Source organism: Manis javanica, chromosome 7 (genome assembly GCF_040802235.1).
Source record: "Manis javanica isolate MJ-LG chromosome 7, MJ_LKY, whole genome shotgun sequence".
Classification (NCBI taxonomy): domain Eukaryota; kingdom Metazoa; phylum Chordata; class Mammalia; order Pholidota; family Manidae; genus Manis; species Manis javanica.
In genome coordinates this window covers 74145764-74168160 of record NC_133162.1, presented here as the reverse complement: position 1 = coordinate 74168160, position 22397 = coordinate 74145764, and the positions used below count along the sequence as shown (strand labels likewise).

The window sequence follows — 22397 nt, the reverse complement described above, 5'->3', positions numbered from 1 at the left end:
TATTGCTTTCAGCTTGGGGAAGTCTCGAGTGAGGGAAATAGCTGAGAGAAAAGATACAAAACTGAGTAAGTGCTTCATCAGACAGCATGGAACAGCTTCTCGATATAAAGTACCACTTGCTAGTATGACTGAGTGCTCATTTCTTTCTTTTGCTTCTTATTCCAATTCCTGGGCCTGGGGATACTCATACATTAGCATGGTACACACAACAGGTGCACATGGAGGTAGAGAGATATTTTCTTTTATTGAACAAATGATGCCACAGAAAAACTTGTAGATACGTAAGTCTAAGTGAAACAGGTGAAGCATGATACTGAATTCTTTTCACTGGCAACTAGTTGGACATTGAAAGCTACAGTTGAGAGTAGTCCTGATTTCATGAAAGTGTTTCATTAGATTTAAGGATAATTTTTAAGAATTAACAAAAAGTCAACTTTAATATTGATTTCAAATTCTGATATTTGTTATAATATTTGTTATGTTTTTGTTATATTTATTTTGATATTATGATATTTTGTTATAATATTTGTTATGATGTTTGTTTTGTTTTTGGGTTTTGATAGGTAATTTGAAATACTTTAGAAGAAAAATATAAAAACATAAGAAAACAATTCTCATTTTTACGTTTACTTCAATTTACAGTCTAGATCAGGATATGTCCAAATCTGTACATTTGCTGTCTAAAAATATTTCAGGTAAAGGGTCACCAAACTGTGGTCCACAAGTCAAATCTATGTATTTTTATAAGTTTTATGGAAACATAGTCGTGCCTGTTTGCTGTGTATTGTCTATAGCTGCTTTCAAACAGTTGTGACAGAGACCATACGGCCTACAAAGTCTAAAATATTTATTATCTTGACCTTTTCAGAAAATATTTGTCAACCCCTGCTTTAGATCGTTATTGTCAATAGAGCAAAATGAATATAAAACTTTTGACTGTAACATAATTAGTATATTGCTGAAATTAAGCTTGCAAAACAAATTGTGCTGGGTAACTGTGTAATAGCTCATGATTTGTGTATGTCTTCATTTTATTACTCACCCAAACATTGCTGCCCCATCAACAGAATATCCAGCTGAGTGATAATGATTAAATCTAGTCATCTTTGGTATTTTGCCAAAATGTTCAGACATATAAAAACAATCAATTTAAACATTTTTCTGTTTTATTGTTGTGAAGGAATATCTATCAAAAAAGGAGAATAGAATATATTATATTTAACAGTTTATTAGTTTGATTTATCACTTTTTAAATGTTTAGACATATGGGACAAGGGGCCTCCATTTGTACTCTTGCCCAGGGACCTGACAGGGTTAAGGGTGGGCCTGAGGAGAATGCACCAGGGCTCAGTGAAGTCATTATGAAGAAGAAGAAGGCAGGCAGGTGAGGCTCTGTTCCAAATCAAGCCTGAGGGCCCTCAGGAATCGAACTCTCCAAATGAAGCAATTCACATGGATGAGGGGGTCTTGCCGCCATGGAGATGTCACAGAGTTGCTCTCGCCACATCTGTGTGACTGAACAGGAAAGAGTCCCTCTTCTTTCTGCAAGGAAAACAAAACATCACAGGCTCAAGGGGGGGACTGTGGAGAACATCATTGCCTTCCAAATGGAGGGCTTTTTAAATTAAATATTTAAGAAATTTAAAAATTGCCCAAGTAAAAAATTTCCTTGTGGGAAATTGGAAAAGATGGAGAAACATAAAATTCTAAAAATTAAAATCATCAACCCATCACTCAGATGCAGTATTTTAAAATATGTCCATCCACACTCTTCTATGCAGCTCTTTATAACTTATTGATAAAATGAGATTGTTTTGTACATACACCATTCTACATAGCCTTTTGCACTTAGGAATAAATGGGAAACATGATTCTTGGTGTTAAATACATATCAACTTCATTTTAAGTGACTGTACTATATTCCATTAAATGAATTGACAAATTGTTTAGTGAATCCCTCATTGTTGGATATCTAGGTTGTGATCAAAGTTAGACATTTTCATTCACATGTGTATATTCTTGATGTAGAAAGGAAAGCATGTATATTTTAAACGTAGTTGAACCATATTGCAAATTTGCCTTCTATGAAGGAATGTAAATGTTGTCTTTGAAACTTAATATATTATTTTAAATATCTTAGTCCTATATCAGTATATTCGGTGTATTTTTTCTCATGTACTCATTAATATTGTGTATTGTGATATTGCACAATTACTGCCAATAAACATAGGGAAATGATTTTTAAATATTTTAATACTTACATTTTAAACTAGCAAGCATTTATTTATATCCAGACATTTATTAGGAATATGATTTTAAACACATTTCCTGGTTATGTATTTTTTTTTTTTTTTTTGCCTGTTATTTCTACTTGGCTGTCTTTTTTCTTAGTATTTAAGCATTTCTTTATATTAATTATATTTTTACCTTTTCTTTTATGTAGAAAATATTCTGGCTTATCATTTCTCTGTCCTTTTTGTTTTTCTTAATGTTTTTAAATCAGTTAGACTTTTTCTTTATGACTTTTGCTTTAGATGTTTTCTAGGTAAGATCTTTCTTAATTTAATATTAAATAAATATCCAACTTTGATTTTAATTTTACTTATTTTGGAATTAATTTTAAATTATTACTGAGGTTGAATTCTGAATAGTTTTTTAATGATAGATAACTGTCTTTTTATCCAATACTGATATGTCACTTACTTCATATACTAAATTACTATGAAAGTTTCATTTTGCTTATTAACTTTTTATATTCTGTTCTGTGTTGAATTTGGCACTAGTAGAGCACTATTTTAATTATCATAATTTTATGATAGGTCTCAAATCTGTGAAACTGCCTGTCTATATCTATTCTTGAATGTTTTTTATCGAACGCATTTTCCTCCAAATGGGCTGAAGAATTATAAAATAGGTTCATCAAGTCCTCTTTCTCTTCTCACTTTCACTGGGATTTCCTTAGATAAATGGATAAAGAAGATATGGGACATACACAATGGAATATTATTCTGTCATAAAAAAAGAAATCCTGCCATTTGCAACAACACGGATGGAACTAGAGGGTATTATGTTCAGTGAAATAAGCCAGGCAGACAAAGACAAATACCATATGATTTCACTTATTTTTGGGACATAATACAAAGCAAAACTGAAGGAAGAAAACAGCAGTAGACTTACGGACACTGAGAAGGGACTGGTGGTTACCATGGGGGAGGGGTTGGAGTGGGTCAATAGAGAGGTTGAGTGGGATAAAAAGGCACAAAAAGTCTCAATCATAATGGTTGTTGGTTATGGGGATAGTAGTACAGCATGGAAAATACAGTCAGTGATTCTGTAACATCTTCCAGTGTTGGCAGATATTAACTGCACTAGTGGGGTTGAGGATTTAATATTATGGGTAACTGTTGAAGTCTGTGTTGTATACTAGAAACTAATGTAAGATTGCATATCAATGATAAGTCAATAAAAAAATTTTCTTAAATAAAAAAAGTAAGAACTGATTTGGGAAGAAATAATGTTTTTTTGAACCTGTCAATCTAGGAAGATGATATGGTTTTAGTTTGTACAGATCTTCCTTTATATTCCTCAGTAAAGCTTGTATTTATATTTAAATTAACATATTAAAACTGAGTTTTTTAGAACACAATTACATGAAATGCAACATGTATCCAGATTTGTGTAACCACAACCACAATCAGAATACAAAACAGTTCCAGGACTCCAATACCATGCCATTATTTAGTAGTCCTACCTTCCCTTTACCCTTAACCCCTGACAAACATTGATCTGTTCTCTATCACTATATTTTTGTCTCCTTGATAATATCATATAAATGGAATCATATAATATATAATCTTTGACACAGATTTATTTCAGTTACATTATATCTTTAAGATCCTTTCAAGCTGTTGCACACAGCAATAGTTTGCTCCTTTTCATTGCTGAGTAGTACTCCATTGAGTTCATGTACTGATTTCTTTAGTCATACATGTTGGAGGACAGTTAGGTTGTGTGATTCCCACTCTTCCAACACCAAATGCTATGGTATATTTCTTACCTATGTATATGTATAAGAGTAACAATATTATACACAGAACTAATATTAGTGTAACTTCATTCAGGTACCTGGACCTGATTCCAGTGTGTATATGTATGTGGGAGGGGGTCTTCCCACACATACTTATACCAAGCAATACTTGAACACCAGCAGGTGTCTGAGAACTCAACTCAGTTCTGATGCTCTCTGCCCAGGACAGCACCAGATTCTCAGGTTAAGGGCTCCGTCATACAGGACTGCCCTCCACCCTCCACTCCAGATGCTGGTCACAAGCCCAGGCAGTTACCTGTGCTTCTGACCTACTGGCTACAGACTGGAGGTTCCCACGACCCCTCTTAGGTTCGATTACTTTTCTAGAGTGGCTCACAGAACTCAGGAAAACATTTAGGTTTACCAGTTTAATAAAGGATACTGTGAAAGATAAGTTAATAGGCAGATGAAGAGATACAAAAGGCAAAGTCCCAAATAAAGGAGCTGCTATCTTCGTGGACCTTGAGGCCTGGCTCAGTGGCACATGGAGGTGTTCTGGTTCCCCAAACACAGAAGTTTTCTCTGACCAAGAAGCAGGATCCAACCGAGCAGAGCAGGCAGAGAGAGCTCTTCTCATGGGTTTTGTGAGGGCTTCATTGCATGGTCATGACTGAGTAAATTATTGACCATTAGCTGATTCAGCCTCCAGCCCCCGCCCTTGTGTGGGGGTCCAAAAGTCTCTGTTAACATGACAAAACACCTGTTTCACCTTTAAGAATCTGCAGTGTCTTCAGGAACTGTGGAGGAAGACCAAATATACCTGGGAAATATATTTTTGGTCATATGAATGACCAAATATGTATTTCTTATAACTCATTGTATCACAGGTTGGTTCCAGTTTTTGACAAGGAATGGAACTCCTATAAATACATGGTACAGATTTGTGTGCAAGAGTTAAGTTTTTCTCTTGGTTAAATAGCAGGGAGTGGGATTTATGAGTCATTTGATAAATATATGTTCAACTTTATAGGTAAAGCTGCCAAACAGTTGTAAATAGTTGCAGTGCCACTTGCATTCCCACAGTGAGGTAGGAGGGTTCCATTTGCTCCAATCCCTATCAGCAGTTGCTATTGTCAGGATTATTTTTTTTTAGCCTTTCTATTGGATATATAGTAGTATCTCATAGTGGTTTTAATTTATATTTTTCTAATGGCTAATGATTGTGAAGCTATTTTCATTTGCTTAATTGCCTCTTTGTTGAAATGTTTGTTAATGGGAATTGCCCCTTTTTTAACTGGGTTGGTTATTACTGTTGAACTTTTCAGAAGTTATTTATGTAGTCTATCCTCCAGCAGTCTAATAATATATTAAAGTATGAGGGACTCCAAAGTCCTTTGTTGGATGCAGGATTTGGAGTGTTTTTCCGTGTATTACGCTGTTAGCACCATATCTAAGAACTCTTTGCCTTAGAGCAAATTCTCAGAACGTATTTTCTAGGCATGTTGTGCATACTTCTTGTTGATATGACTCCTAAACAGTCTCTGTTTTTGCTACTACTTTGAAAGGAATATTAATGCTTCATTTAATCTAGATACACCTTAAAATGTTCTTTAAGATGCAGAAATCATATTTCTTACCCAGTGATTTTTTTTTGCTTATTTTGAAACTTTCTTTCTTCCACTAAATCAAACAGACTTATGTGTTTACATAGAATTATGGCTAAGTAATGTCAAATGTGTCATGAGACATACTTATGGTAGATTTTTCATTTACACATGTCTTATTATCAGCAGCCTAAAATAATGTGAGGCTCTAAAATTAAAATATTTTAGGGAAAAGCAAGATAACAAAAATATAGATAAAGACAAAACTATGACAGAATCCATGTTCTGGTCACTTGTACATGAGATAAGAATGAAGGACTATGATGGGTGGGTCATAATGGACAGTCTAACCTCAAGTCCCCAAAATCTGTCCTCTGTATAGCTAAGCCTGACATAGGACCATGTTTTTGTTGATTGAAGGCATAGGTTCTTAACCAAAGCTTCAATTCTGAGTATCAGGAAATAGTGAACCCACTGTAAGCAGAGGTAAAAATGGGTCTATGAGCATTTATACACTTTTTTTGGAGGGAAAAGTCTGAAATATCACCAGACTGTCTAAAAACACCATTCTATTTCAATAAGGCACATGCACATTCTCCCCATCCTCTCACCTCAAACATATCTGATTCACTGCACATATTCAATAAATATTTATCAGTGAATTAATAAATATTTATTGAATTATTATTTGGCTACCTTTAAGCTTGACCCTAGGCATAAGATTTTTATTTAGCAAACATTTACTGAGTGTTTATTTTGGCCAAGCACCTTAAGAAAATGGAACTAACTATGAGGATGAAAAGACAACGTCCCTACTCTCAAAGAGCTTAACATCTTGGTAGAAGAATGTAACAGCCAATGCATTTCAGTGGCAGAATTACAATAGTGGGAGTGGGTTATTATGGAAAAGGAGTACCTGACCTGCCTGAGTACTTTAGAGAGAGCTTTGAAAATACGGTGGTGCTTGGGTGCAGGCCCGAGCCATGATGAGGGCAGGGCTATAGTGGCCCCAAAACAGTTTGATTACATGCAGTGTAAACTTGAGATGCTGTAGCATGAGGCTCACACAGAAGCTGGAAGCCAATAACCAATCATGTTACATGTAGATACACTTTATCATGGGTTTCACTGTAGTTAATTCAGAATCAAGTGGGATAAGAAGGAGGAGTCTAGGAAAAATGGAGTTTGAGGAGTGAGGGAGATTGTGGCATGTCCAGGGAACTACCAGTGGTTCAGTCTTGCTGGAGGATAAAGTATGAGGGATGCCACAGTCCTATGTCGACAGGTTCAGTTTACAGAAACACCAGTATGTATACACAAACATTCATGCAAGCAGGTGTCCACTGAAGCCCTCCTTTAAAAAGCTTCGAAAACAGGAAACACCTTAAATGTCCATCAGTAGGGGTCTGGATTAAAAACTTTGGTTATATCTGTATAATGGAACGTATTGCAATATTATAAAGATTGACTTACATCTCTTTCAAATTCAGGTCTTCAATACAGTATAAGCCATAAAATGATAGGATATAATCTCATGTGTTAAAAACACAGGCAATAAAAAAAAACCACTGCTTATGTTTTAGAATGTGTCAGTGCTTGGTAGACTTGAGTGTGTTCATGCCTCCAATTCTTAATCACTCTTTCTATCCTTGCCCTTTGCCATAGATTTGCATCTTTTCATCATGACTGGAACCTACTTTCCCATTCCTGGATATTGACTTCAGCCACGTGACTTGCTTTGGCCAATGGACGTTAGTTATTTCAAGCCGCAGCTTGAAAACATATTCCACTCATGCTCTTGTTCCTGGCCATCGCTGTGGGGGCATGTCTGCATGAGCCTTATGGAGGATAGAAGACAAATGCAATAAAGTTGAGTTACTCAGATTATCGCAGCAAAGACCACCCTAGGTCAGCCTTCAGCCAGCTACTTTCCCCATACATGTGAGCAGACCCAGACAAGATCAGGAGAGCCGTCAGGTTGATCCATAGCTGACCACAGACACATAAACAAGACTGGCTGAAATATAAAAAATGCCTGGACCAGCAGAACCCTACAGCCTTGTCAAACAAATAACTGTATGCCTCTGAGGTTTGTGGCAATATTTTGAAACATTATTTCAGCCATAAATAACTAACATGCTCTATTTGTATGTAATACAGACTCACCAAATATCTAGACAGATGTCCACCAAGCTACTTAGAGTGGTTACCTCTACAGAATGGAATTGTTGGTCAACTTGTATTTACAAATACTGTTTGTCTGTACTCTCTAAGAAATAGAACTGCTACTTCTGATTTGATTCATTTTCTTTCCTTAACTTGTTCTTAAAATGCCAAAGTAGAGCAGGTAAGAAAATAGGTCCTAATCCTGGCAGCTGCTGGTGGCCTTAAGCCGAAGTCTACATGGACTGTGTTTGATAAAGTCTTAGAATGGTCAATCTTTGTTCTTGTCTGCAACACTGATAATTGGAACATCAGTGAATGAGCCACTTACCCTCTATTTTAGCCCATTTTTCTTTTGTAAAGATGCAGTGGCTCCTCCTGGAGTCTGGTAATTGAGATAATGATTAAATCTACTACACATGGGAGAAGCCATGATGAGAAACTCTTAAAGCTATGCAAAGTGCTGCACCAATGAGCAAATACTCTTGTTTACCATGGCTCTGATGATGACAGTGAAGATGCGTTTATTTTTAGCCACAGTATCAGCCAAGTCCCTTATCAACTCATAAGTGCCTTGAGGTTGAGCTAGTTTGGGCTCTCAGATGATTAAAATAAGTGAGATGTTTAATAAATAACTGGATATTGATGTGCACAGTTATTTTCAGTCTTTCATGCCAACTGTAGGAGAGAAGTTAGGGTTATGGTGTAACCTTTACCAAGTCTAGAAAAGAGAAAGAAATGATAAACTACTAGTAATTTGATTGGATTTTTCTCCCACATTAGCTTCAGTAAATACTATTAACTGCTTGCAAGGCAGTTAAAATAGCTACAGAAGTCCAAAATATCAGAGGATCATCCCCTGGTGTGAAGCACAGAACTTAGAGGTAGTAATATGGGAAAACAGCATGACAATGGATTACATTTGGGGACTGGAAGTATCTGGTTCCATTTCCTAATAACTACTTGACTCATAAGTGTCTTAACTTCCCTGTGTCTGTTTCTTTATCTATTTGATAGAAATAATCAAAGTTCCCTTGTTATAAAAATATAATATAATTTAGTTATTTGCCACCATCCCTTTACTTCTGCCTTCAAAATAAGAAGAAACCTGCTAAAGGATCAGCAAAGAGTAATATGCTATTGCTATTGGCACTCTCCATATCTCTTTGAACCAAAAAGTTTTGACTTATTGTTAACTTCCCTTTCCCCAGTATGTTTTTATTTTCTTATGCCTGCTTGAGTGGAGATATAGAGGATGTGCTGTACTTTGGACAGTTCCATTATTATCCAATTCTCCTAAATGCATAGCATGTTCAATGGGAAATATACCTTTAGAGGTCATACCAGTCCAACCACATGTTGAAGTAGAACAAAAGCCTGGTGGAGGATGTAAAATAATTTGTCCAACATTATACAAGTCAAATAAGAACAAAACTCTAGGACCCTACCCAGGCCAGAGTAACCTTTAAAATATTTCCCAACCAGCATATGTCTGTAGAACTAATCCATATTGATTACAGCTGAGAATGTTGAAGAATATGCAAAATATTTCCATTTGGAGAAATAAAATATGTAGCTTACTCATAGAAAAACTAGCACATCCCTGTAGGCTGAGTTTGATAAGAGCCTGCTTAGGAAACCTCAAATCTTCCCACCAAAAACAACTTCCTATGCTTTTTTTCAGACTCTCTAACATTTACATGTAATTCTGTGACACATTCCTAGTCCCCTGCCATGCTCTCTGTCTACACAGCTGCAGGGGGCTGCGGTGGCACCTTTCCCAAACCCATGCCTCCAAGCTTTCTGCTGCCTGGCGGGGTTGGTCTACAAACCACAGTAGAAGTCCTTCCACTTAGGGTTCTGCCTCCAGTGTCTTTACTAATCGCCTATTTCTTTTGAGGGGCACAAAAATGGCCTTAGCTTCCCTGCCCCAGAAGGCAGGATGTTCTCTGCTTTCAGATGTCTCAGCCCTTTCAAAAATACAGTGTTGATCTTGGGAAAAGAAGTAATTAGCCTGATGGGGAATAGACTGCCATTTCAGCACTTTTCTCCCTATTGGGTGTTGAAGTAACAGAGGCCCAAGCAGGTCAGAAAGAAGTTGAGTGCTGATGGGTCTTAATGCCCCACTAAGTTCCAGTGCCAGCTGCTGGCACCCGAAGCTCATTAGTTCTGACCCAACACTGCTAATCGCCCTGGGTGCTCAATCAGCTTTCATGGACACTGAGAGAAGCATTCATTAGCTCTCTAACCTCAAAGTGCCCTGAATGGCCTCAGAGACCTAAGTCTCAAAGGTTGACATAAACTTGAAGAAAGAATGCACCAAGCCCTATAATAAGGAGAAATGCATCTACTTTGTGCGGTCCCCATAAAGACAAAAATTGTTCTTAGCATTCTTTTTGAAATAACCTTGGTGTGTAATTATAGGCAATGTTTGCCCCTTCTTGATAACCCTAGAATAGAAGTGTTTTAGGTCTGTGGTCACAACCCTTTAGAGGCTTCAGGGTTTTCCAAGCTCAACTCAACTGACATCTCAGGCTGGAGAGGCGTTTGTTGTGGGGCTGCCCCTTGTGTTGTAATATTGAGCAGCACCCCTGGAATCTGCCTACTAGAAGCCAGTAGCATTCTCCCCAACCCCCAACCAAAAATGTCTCCAGACATTGACAAATGCCCTCTAGGGACAAAATCACCTCCTGTTGATAATCCCTGCTTTAAAAGACTGCCACTTGCATTAAAAAGAATAGAAGGAATGGGGAAAAAGGGACATTATGATTAGGAGACATAATGTGGAGCGGGCACGGGGAGGGCCGTACAACACAGAGGAGACAAGTAGTAATTCTATAGCATCTTACTATGCTGATGGACAGTGACTGTAATGGGGTATGTGGTGGGGACTTGATGGGGGGAGTCTAGTAACCACAATGTTGTTCATGCAATTGTAGATTAATTATACCAAAAAAAAAAAGAATAGGAGGAAATAAAATACAATAGGATGGAAACTATCAGACAGTGCCACCTGAGATGGGAGAAAGTGTTCTTTCATGATTGAAAGGGTATCTCTCCGTGACCCTCCTTACCCAGAAGGACTCAGGGGCAGCCACTTTCTCTTTCAAATAAAATCTCTTCCGTGGGCCCGTGTCTCCTGAGTCCTTCTGGGTAAGGAGGGTCGCGGTGAGATACCCCTTCAATGATTTCATGAATATGCATTTCGTGCTTGTTTGTTTGTATGTATAGTATGTATGTATGCATATTAACAATGTGGATCATGGTAAAAAAATGTTTGAAAAATATTGATAAGAGTATTTTGACTCTGGAAAACAATTATTTATCTGTGTATGGCTAAGATATGGGTATTAATTTCCCACCTGGAAATTATTTTTTCTCAATAATTTTGGGCTGTTTTTTAATATAATATGGTTTTCTTTCAACAATTAATGGCACTTTGTCTTCTGCCTTATTAAGAGAACTGTGTTGATTTATCTTTACCTTTGATATACAAAAGTATCAAAACAGAATGCTATGTGTCATCCAACAGATTAAAGACCAGATGAGTCTTGACTAAGTCCTTAAGGAAAACATGAGAAGCCAGACTCTGTTGTCTAGGGTTTATCATCTGTCCCAGGAGGCAATCCATGACGGAGGTAAAATGACGTTAACAATACTAAAGCTGTTTCAAGTCTAGCTTCACAGATCACAAAAAACGGTGAGCATAAAGATGTTGCTCTTAGTTTTGGTCATATTAGCTATAGAACACAAAAATGGAGCTTACCAGGCAGTGGAAGGGCAAGTTCTCAAGCGGCAGCAGCATCGGAACCAAGTTAGAAATGCTGAGTGGTTGGGAATGAACCAGAATGGGTCAAGATAAGACCCAGAGGCAGGAGGCGTGGTCAAAAGTGAGTAGTATACTAAGCCAGGAGGGCTCATAAAGGAGAGAGGAGGAGCTGAATCTCAAGGGTCCAGCACCTACGACTCCAGAAGCAAGCCAAAAGCAAGCGAAGTTTTTGTCCTTTCCTTCTCACACAGTTCTTTTCTAGAAGAAAAATGATTTGAAGATCTGGCCATGTAGTTGGGCAGAAAGTGGGTGAAATAATAAAGAAAAGATAAAGAATGTGGTCAGCTCAGTTATTTTGAGAAGAAACAATCAGTTGAGACAAAGGACCTAATAATTGGTAGGACAAAGCCTGGACATATGGGGTCTACCTGGAGTAAATTAGGAAGACAAGCCAGCAAAGGAGAGGGGTGTCAATGGAAAACCAGGGAATGAAGGAAAACCTTTTAAAAAGTGGTCCTGATCCATAGTGTCAAATATGCCCTTGGTAAAAATGGTTTCCTTAGAATATATGCTCTCTGTGGTGAGGCAGGATTTTTTAATACTTTAGGTAATAGATGAGAGCTGGTTTTACCTGGAGAAATCTCTGTTTTCTCCCAGTAAGTTTCATCTGCTTTCGTTTGGTTGTTTTAATTTAATTCAGATCATCTTTCAATAACTGATGTTCCCTTTATTTCCTACTGGCAGTTTTGGTGATTTGCATCTTTCAATAGATACTAATTTATTTCAACTATATTTTAAATTCACTATTATAGAGTTAGACAGTGTACGTTTTCTAATTTCTTTGATATTTTTTTGCCACATCTATTCTCATTCTATTATATTTTTGTTATAATATTATATTTTGCTCCTTTTCTAGTTTTTGGATTTGAAAGTTGACTTTACTCATTTTCATTCCTTTCTAGCTTGACATTAAAATATATAAGGACATGAATTCAGTCTACTGACATCCCTGATTATGTAAGCATGACAAGTATTTAGTTTATCATTTGGCTCTTACCTAAATGATCTTTAACTGCACCTTTGATTTCATCTTTAATTCAAGGATTTTCAAGAATATAATTCTTAACCTTATACTAGTTTTATCCATCGTATTTTTCCTTTCATTATTAATTTTAATTTATAGTCAAAGTGTGAATTTAATAGAATTTAAACTCTCAGGAAACTTATGCTTTTTTGGTGGCCAAAAAAGAAAGTATATGAACATTTTTATAAATGTGCCACAGACTTTTGAAAAGACTGCCCACTTTCTGTGTGTCTCCTAGGTAGCCTTCTGATATCTACTTGTTAAATCAAAATTAAATATATTTTTGAGAGTTCCATATGTTTATTCATATTTTCCCAGTTGCTCTGACAAAATATTAAATGGATGTATTAGAATATTCTGGTAGAATTGTGATATCATAATCTCTGCTTGTTCTATAAATTATATCAATGTCAATTTCCTGGCTTTATATTGTACTATAGTTATTGTAGTTATTATTGAAGAAAGCTGGTGAAGGGTACACGGGAACTTTTTGTCCATTTATTTGCAATCCTGTAAATCTGTAATTATTTCAAAATAAAAAGTGAAGACAAAAACAAAGACATAAAAAAATCTCTGCATTTCTAACAGCTTTCACTTTATATATTTTAATGCTGAATGGTATTTCACTTGGCACACAAAAGCTCATGAAAATTAAGCTAGAGGGTATACTCCTGATTATTAAAGATAGATCTTTTTGTTTCATTCAAAGTTCAATCTTGAATTTTACATTGGTGTGTATTTTGTCACTCCACCTGGCTTTCTTTCATTTCTTTTTGTCTCTTTGCATGTGTGTGTGAGTGTGTGTGTGTATGTGTGTGTGCATGTGTGTGTAAGTGTGCACCTGGTAATTCAGTTTTGACCATTCTCATATTTGTAAACATTATTTCATATGGTTTTAGCATGACTCCTGTAAACAAAGAACAACCATCACAGATTATTAATACCCTTTTTTACAATGTAATTTCCCTTCATTCATTTTTATTGGGAGGCCTTAACTTGCTTAAGCATTTGAGATCATTGGGATGGTTAAAAATTCTTATATTACAAACCTTTTCTTCCTCAAGATTGTCATATTTGGCTCCTGCTTTCTGAAATATAACATTTTGAGGACCACATCTAATGCGAACTTTTGAGGAACCTGTTTTCATCATCCTGATGATTGGAGGGCTTTGCTTTGCTTTGTTTTCCCACCTTCATTCTTTGACTACACTTTTCTCCTTGGAATCAGGATACATGTAGGCCTTTTTCATTATTTTTGCATGACATTCACTTAACCTTTTCAATTCAAGACTAAAAATCATGAGAGATTTTTCTCAAGTTTTCTCCTATTCCATGCAGAAGCTCTGTATCATGGAGGGCAGGAAGAGAGGCTATTTGCTCCGATTCTTCCATCTGCTTGTATTCTTTTAAGTGACTGAGACATGTTTGATCATGTTTCTGCCTGCTGACCTTACAGGGCTCCAGAGATGAATCTGTGTTTGTCCATCTTTAAGGATGAAATGGCTTTTTTGTTTCTGAGTTCCTGTTGAAATCCATCAGGGACAGAAGAAGGGAAAAGCGAAGTTACCTAATGGCTGGGATTTACTTTGTCAAATTAAAAGCAAAACAAATAGTCCACCAGGAGGAGGTAGGGCATGCACACACAGTCAGAGGCCATGGAGGAGACCTGAAATTAGCTGTGTTGGGTCCCCACCTGCCCTGAAAGGGTGGGGTCAGTGCCCCAGGCCCCAACTTGCCAGCTGCCGCTGAGCAGGCTGCTTGTTCAGTCCTGGCACTGGCATCTGCCTTGGGGAGACTCAGGATGCGCCCTGGGTCCCTGCCCTGCCGCACAGCCTCCCACAGGGCCTGCTGCCTCAGCAGAGGCGTTTCCAGGGGCCCCTTCTGCTTCCTTCCCAGGCCTGTCTGTGGCTCCCTGCTGCCTTTGGCACAATCTAAATTCCCCCGCATTGTGTCCCAGAGAGCTCTAGGGGTCTTCTGGTCTGTGGATGGTGACCTGCTCCTTCACTGCTATTGTTTTCTCCTTGTTGCTTTAATTTTCATATTTTCACATTATCTGGTTGGCTTGTGATAGATTTTCACTTCCTCAAGTTGAGAAAACAGATTCTCTTCACCTGAGGACACTGGACAGATTAGAGTGAAGGGAAAGTTGACCAGCACAGGTTATTTTCTAGAGGTGCCCCTCTGGGCTGCCACCCTCTGTGCTTCTGATGGACACTTCACTTTTCCAGGTTGGGCCTCATTCCCAGAGGCTCCCTGAACACCATGTGGGCCAGTCCCGAAAAGCCGGCCCGTCTCCACTCCTAAAGCCCCAAACGCAGAGGCCGGCTACCACGAGGAAATGGCAAGCCCGAAGAACAGAAACCAGGCAGCCTGGGTCTGCCCTTACCTTCTACTTCTCAAGTTCATCCCTGCCAATGGATTTTTTCCCTTTTCTGCCTGGGCTTTAAAAACAATGAAATAGAGGCCTCCTGTGTCCACAAAATGATGCTTTGAGGGAAGAGGAGGGAGGGAATGGGGCATGAAAAAGAAAAGAGAGAGAGAATGCTCAAGGGACACAGAGTTGATTCTAATTATACTTTTTAAATTTCCTCTAATTGCTCTGTTTAATTATTGATGTGGAAAGTGTTTCCTTTTAGGGAGTTGAGTAATCAAGAGCCCTCAGGTCCAAGAAGACAGACGTCACCTGCTCTAGGTTTGGCAATTAAGGCATTATCAGTCACCGATCTAGTGGGCCAGACCCTGGGGGAGGCTGGAGTGGCACCCCCACCAACAGAGATCCCTCAGGAGGCACCCAGGGCTGCAAACACAATCCTGGGGAGTGCATCTAACACAGCCTTGGTGCCCAGCAGCTTCCAGGAAGAGTGACTGAGAATGGAAAACACTGCTGAGACGGACTCCATTCTGCTCATTGATTTTCCTCCTTCTACTAACAAAAATCTGTTGGTGGACCCCCAGCTACTGCTGGGCAGACCTGGCTTTGTGGGGTTAGTTCCTCTTCATTCCCTGTAGTTGGGGACTTCCAGCCGCAAAAGCCTCACATTTAAAGGGTCAACGATGTTTTATTTTTTAAATGTGAAATTGAATGGCTCCGGTTTGTGCAGATAGCACTAATAATTTCCCCATTTTCTGACCTGAAATCCATCAACACTCATTCCTCTTGGTCCCCAGGAAAATGCAGTGCCTCTGGGGGTGGCTGGACAAATGGATTCCTGGATGTCATCGGAAGAAGGGATAGAAATGGGAATGGTTGGTTTGATCTGCTAGAATTTGGCCTGGAATTCAACGCAATGTGGATCGTACAATGAAGGAAATCAGTTCAGTGTGGGCAGCAATGTCTCCATTTCCTTGTCTGGAAAATGAGGAAGCTCAGCTATCTGATCTCTAAAGCCACTTTTGGGTCTACATTCTGTGGATGTGGGTCAAGGAATAAAATCTCTGACAGGCAGTGTAAAGATGAAAGACACAGAGAAGAGCCGCTCTGATCCCTTTCACAGGACTTGGAACCTGGCTATGTGAAGTGTGGTCACTGACAGGCTCCCACTGCTGCAGTCCTTAGGGCCCATGTGAGCCATCAAGCAAACAGGTGGCTCTCGGAGGCTCTTGGTCAATGACTGAACAAGGTGGCAGCGTAGGCATGTGGCCCTGTCTGCCCAAGCGGGGCTCCTCCAGTGAGCAACCTGCTCCAGGTCTCCCAGGGGCTGGCGGAGATGGTCAGGTCTGCACTGACCTCATGGCATCATTTGCATTCCTTGACTCCTCAGGATCGGCCTCCTGGAGAAGCGAAGATGACTGACAATGAGTTGTACACCAAGTGGGATCCAGTGATGAGTCCAACCACTGAAGCCACTGGGGAGAGCAAAGTCATGACGAAAGTGGCATTTGAGTTTACCTTTGAACAATGAGTGGGGATTAATGGGTACAAAAGAAGAAAATAGGCATTTGAAGCAGACGGATGGACATGTGTGGAAAGGCTCAGTAATACAAAGACACAGGATGCAGGACCATGGGAGGTGCATGGGAATGGAGTGTGGGGGTATGTGGTGGGTGGGAGGAGGGTGGACTGAGGAGACAGAGCTGCAAAGTACGGGACCCAAGACACACAGCTGCCACAGTGCCCTGCATAGACAGTCCTAGTGGTTTGTGGACTCTGATAGGGGAAAACGGTAACCCTGGAAGAATAACAAGCCACCCAAAGCAATGAAATATGGAAAACTCCATAGCATAGTAGCTTTGACAGCCCTAAAAATAAGAGATATTTTACTTTGATGTAGGTGGTTTTCTTGAACAAGTAACACCTGCTGTTTGTTAGGGAGAAAACAAATTGCTTGTCCCATGGTACAGCACAATTAATCATATCATAATGCCAATCCATCACATAAAATTCAGTCTCTAGGCCCATGTTTTCAGGAAAGAAATAGGCAGTTAGTGTTCCTACCACTGTCTATTTATTTAAGAAGAGGACCTGGGTATGGGATCCTAAAATAACTTCCTTAAGACCATTATCAAATTCTAATAACTAAGTTCATCTATCCTAACAAAGTTTTCACTTTGTAAATCAAGATTTGCTTTAATTTTTTAAAAAACAGCATTTCCCAAACTGTGTTCCAAGGAGCACAAAAGCCTGTAGGTTTTTGTGACAAATACTTTTCAGAACCACTGCCTATGACAGATCCCATTTGACCTGTCACAGTAAACCTTAGAAACAAAACTCTTAAAAGTCCACTGTAAAAAAAAAATCCGTGTGAGTTTGTTGAATTCATTTCCCAGTCATATCTGAGCACAAAATATACCTACTTTCCTAACACCCAGAAACACTGCAGAAGAAACATTAAAGGGAAGACAGTTTGAGGCTTGGCTTTGAGGACTTGAGAAGCATTTCTTATCCAAGTGTGACAGTACTACGCAAAAGAACTCCTTTCAAAAAATTCATCTCCTATTTTTGAACTTGCTGCCTCTGGACTGAAGGATAAAGTTAAATGGGTTTTATCCCCAGCTAGGTATGCAGATGGTCCTTCCAGCCAGTCATGTTCTGAGGAGTCCAGCGAATGGTGGGGCCAAGGGATATTCAATTGACTGTTTCTGTGGCAGGAGAGAAGCTCCCAAATGGAAGCACACTTTGAAGAAATTCCAGGTCTATGGTTTGCTGAGTTGCTGAACAACCTTGAATCCCATATCTATTAAAAGAATTTCCTATTCTGCAAAATGAAGGGACATCTGTGACCACAGTGCAATATTTTTATATTCATTTGAACTTCCAGGTATATGATAAAAATTGTACATCACTAAAACAATGATGCAAACCTATCCAACACAGCTAGAAAAAATGCAAGCCAAAGAGCTACAGGCTGAATGTTTAAAAACACCCTACAAAATGATAGGGTGGGCTAAGCAGCTGGGTTCTAGACACCCACCCACCCTCATTCTAGCAGCACAGATTCTATTATATGGTAAATGTTGGCAACAGGGTTCTACTTTTCACAAGACTGAGTGCTAGTGGTGCCTACACCTGAAACCATAACTGTAAATCTATCTACACACATACACACACACGTGCACACACATTACACACAGTGGAAGGTAAATCTGTCATTAGCAGAGGGGACATGACCAGGGGCTTGATCACAGGGACAGAAATGCCCTGTTTTTCACTGCTCTGAACAGATACAATGCAAAGTTCCCAAGGAATTCTCCTGGTCAGATACATACTGCCCCACCTAAAATACAGATCTTATTTTTAGTTTTGAAAGTCAGAGGAAATGGCGGGTCCAGTGTCTCACATCACTCTGAGTGTAAAGGATGTTCACAAATGATGGGTCCAAAGGATGGCTTCATGAGGTCACGGGTCAAATGACAAAAATGACAACAATAATAATAACAAGATAGTTCACATGCACCATCTCTGCTCCCAACAAAAGCCAAAGAAGGCAGGCATTATTACCTCCACTTTTCCAGATCAGTCACTCAAGGGTAGGGAGGTTAAGCAACTTGCCCAAAGTTACTCAGGGGTTAAGGAGTTAAGGAGGAGTGTTGGAAACTGAGTCCAAGACAGGCAGAATTCAGAGGCAGTGTTCTTACAAAGGCAGGGGTCACATTAATAACTTGTAAAACCCCTATGTAACACAGTCTGTTCAGATATAGGACAAGGCACATTATTCTCAATGGTTCTCAAGATCAGGTTGCTTTGTGGAATGTGGAGAACCCAGCTGCCACCCAAAATTTAAGTGATGCTTCAAAAAGCTTATATCCCTAAATTGTGGTTTTTCCCTGCTTAGTGCTCCCAGTGGCCACAGTTAGCACAATGCACAGTCATTCCAAGTAGAAACACGTTTTAATCTCTCAGTTATATAAATGTGACTTTTCATTTTGTTAGTCTCTTCCACCTAGCAGTTTTACCCCATTGACAAAGTCCTCATCTCTTCCCCTAAGCCCTCCTTGAGGAAGATCTTACCTTCAGCAAGGGTCCTGCTCACTCTAGTCTGCCCAGGAATGAATCCATCAACTTTCACATTCTGATGAGCAGAATCAAACCCTACTGAATGTGTCCATTTGATCCACTCAAGCAACTCTAGCTGAGGTCTCTTGAGTGTCATCCAGAATTCAGGAGAATCTATCCACTCCTCCTTACTCCTTAACCCCTGAGTAACTTTGGACAAGTTGCTTAACCTCCCTGCACTTGAGTGAGTCATCTGGAAAAATGGAGGTAATAATGCCTGCCTTCTCTGGCTTTTGTCGGGAGCAGAGATGGTGTATGTGAGCTATCTTGTTATTACTGTTATTGTCATTTTTGTCATTTGACCTGTGACCTCATGAAACCATCATTTGGAAGAGCCTGAATTTCTTGGTTAATTTCATCAAACACTTAGGGAATAAAGCCTAAAAAATGGCTGCGTGATTTTATCATTTCTTTCCTAAGTGAATTCAAAACAAACCATGGACTGAGTTGGTTCAAAGAATGGCCCACTCCTTAGACATGCTCACTGTAAACAGCTCAAAATCCAGAACCCAGGGTTGGGATTTTCAATGCCAATCAATTTTTGTTATAGCTGCAATTCCTGAGTAACTAGCCACCCTCACATAGGACATGTCCTCTCATGAGAACAGGAGATTGCAAACGGCCGCTGTACGAGTGTGGGCGGAGCAGGCTGCCGATGCTAACTACAGCCCAGTATCTGTGAGAGAAAAACTACATCGGTTTTGTCCCTTTAAAAAGTGTTTCAGGCAGGAAAGACCCCCTTGCATGTTATAAACTCGAATAGGAAAAATGTCCATTCTCCTTCCCCACCCCCCACTCCATTTCAGAATCTTTGTTTGAATGAGTCTCAAAAAACATGTAAATCTTGGCCCAGACTAAGCAAATCACCTTAAAAAGGAAGGTTAGAGAACTGTTCATTATTTGAAATGTCTCTCCCTAGGCCTTATTTTTGATAAATTGGCTTCAGCTTCATTACTTCATGATATATCTCCCTTGACATTTAATTATGCTTACTTCAAACACATTAAGCAAATCAGTCTGAACAGCTTCTTATTAATATGCAAATTTCTCCTTTGAAAACCCATGAATCTGTGAAAAATCTCTTTAGGCTTCCATTAAACCCACTCAGGAAGTTGTATACCTCACACAGACACTCGCTTCATTCAACTGACTCAATGATTCAGCATTTACTAATTGTTTGAGTTAACTATTCTGCCCACATCAAGGGGAGGTGGTAGGAAAGCAAGGGGACAGGGAACCAAATGGGATTCAGAAGCTGAACTCTTAAAAGATGAATGATCAGAAGGCCAGGCCTGAATTAGCGGCCGCAATTAGAGTTGAAAATCAAGCGTCTTTGCAAGCAGCAGCAGCCAGATGAGTTGAAACAGCCCACTCCGAGGCGGCGGAGCCACAGATGCAGCTCACCGGTGTGTGGCTTCTCTGGCAATTGCTGTCACTCCTGGAGCTGGGCCCGCTGGACCCAGACTTAACGTGGTCTCCTGAACACAGAGAGATCTTCCACGCCCTCAACAGTGCCCACTGCACACAAATTCATCTACAGTTGCATTTGCAAAAGGCCTGTTTGTCATGTATCACAGAGGACCATGGGTAGAGTCTCCTACTTAGTGGCGGGACAAGGTGAAGACCAGGAGCACTTCTTCAGCATCTGTTGACAGGATACCCAGCGTGGGAAAGCCAAGCTTTCTCTGTCTTCCTCAGACAAAAGTGCGAAATGAGAGATGTCTGGGCAGAAGAAGAGCATCAAAAAGCAGCATGCTGGAGTCAGGTTCTGGTGGATTTATAATCTGGGTGGTTTTGAATATTTTCAAGAAATGTGTGCCGTTAGTAAGCAATATGATGTAATGCATGCTTTGACTCATATAACGAACACGGCGGAAGTCTAACACGTTGCTTCCAGGGATGCCGTAAGGATTAAATTGAATGAAACATGTTCAGGGGCAGGGAAGGTGCTCCACAAACTGTAGACAATTCTACACACGTAAAGCTATGATACATAGTAAAATCTGCCACAGGAGCTTTCACATCTACACACTCTCCTTATAAATGACCTCAACTGCTAAGCAGAAGTAAACTGCCTAATATGGGGAGAAGGAAAGGAAGTAATATTTAATGAGACCAACTACAATCTAGGTACTGTCTAACGTGATTTTTACAATTATTTCATTTTCTCCTTACACCAGCCTTGAAGGAACAGAAAACAAATGTCATTGTTCTAAGTCCTTTTAGGAATGGACAGGTCTGCAGCACAGACCCTAATGTAAGAGTTCCCAGATCTTTAAAGGAAAGACAAGAAGAAAATAAAATATGAGAAATCTCATAATTTGAAAAATTATTAAACTTAGTTTTTTAAAGGTAATAGGAAAGCCCTCTTAATCTGTCATTTGAGGATGGTTACATTCATTGCAAATGGGTTAAGTCAAAACAATAAATAATAAGAGTAAGAATCTGATGGCATGGGGTTAAAATATGTTATTTTCATGGAAACAACTACCTAAAGCTTTAGATATGATCTATAAATTGATCAAACAAGACAACAATAACCAGAAAAACATAAAATGGCATTTCTTGTGATGGATGATCAGAGTTCAGAATATAAAGTTCTTGTTTGTCTAAAATTCCTGTCTTATATTTAATGCAACATAGCAGAAGAAAAAAGACATATTAAGGGTTGTACATTCTAGAAGAGCTTCCCTATGAACATTTTTACAGATATCTCAAAGCAGGCTAAAGGAAGAAATTAGGATGGACGTGGTATTTTTGAGGAAACCAAGCAGCAATAATCTGTTTTGGTACCCTCTTTTTCTCAATCCAATAGTGACAGAGTGCAAGTTGCCTTCACCTTGACTAGACAGAGAGAAGAGTCTGGGAGGGTGAATGCATGATCTGGGGAGTCAGAACATCATTGGGCCAAATCTTGGGGGTGCCACTGGCAGACTTGCCAACTTGAGTCAGTGCCCAACTTATGCCAGGGTGATTTAAGGAAGGTACTGTGTTTAAGGCACTTGGAATAAGTAGTATTCAAGGCTGGTCATGACTGCCATTAAACACAGTCCTTGAGGATGGGATATGGGATACAGTCTCTTGCCTTTTGTTTGCTTCCAAACACTTGAACAGGATGGGATCTCAACACATGCAGTCCATCCTCTTTATTCTAGGTACTTATTTCTACTACGTCTCCGTGAATACTGAAATCGCTAATATGGAACTTTTGTCCTAGTGGAAACATAAGATTAGTTCCCCATGAGCCTCTGGTCAAA

At 39.3% G+C, this 22397-nt stretch overlaps 1 long non-coding RNA gene across 1 annotated transcript in view; it reads right to left on the bottom strand.

Annotated features, from left to right (window-relative positions):
* Positions 1 to 959: 959 nt before the first annotated feature.
* The window catches only part of LOC140850587 (uncharacterized), a 204334-nt gene continuing 182896 nt past the window's right edge, over positions 960 to 22397 (bottom strand). Inside the window, exon 5 of the long non-coding RNA XR_012133529.1 lies at positions 960 to 1542. This is a non-coding gene — a long non-coding RNA (uncharacterized lncRNA). The remainder of the gene's footprint in view (positions 1543 to 22397) is intronic.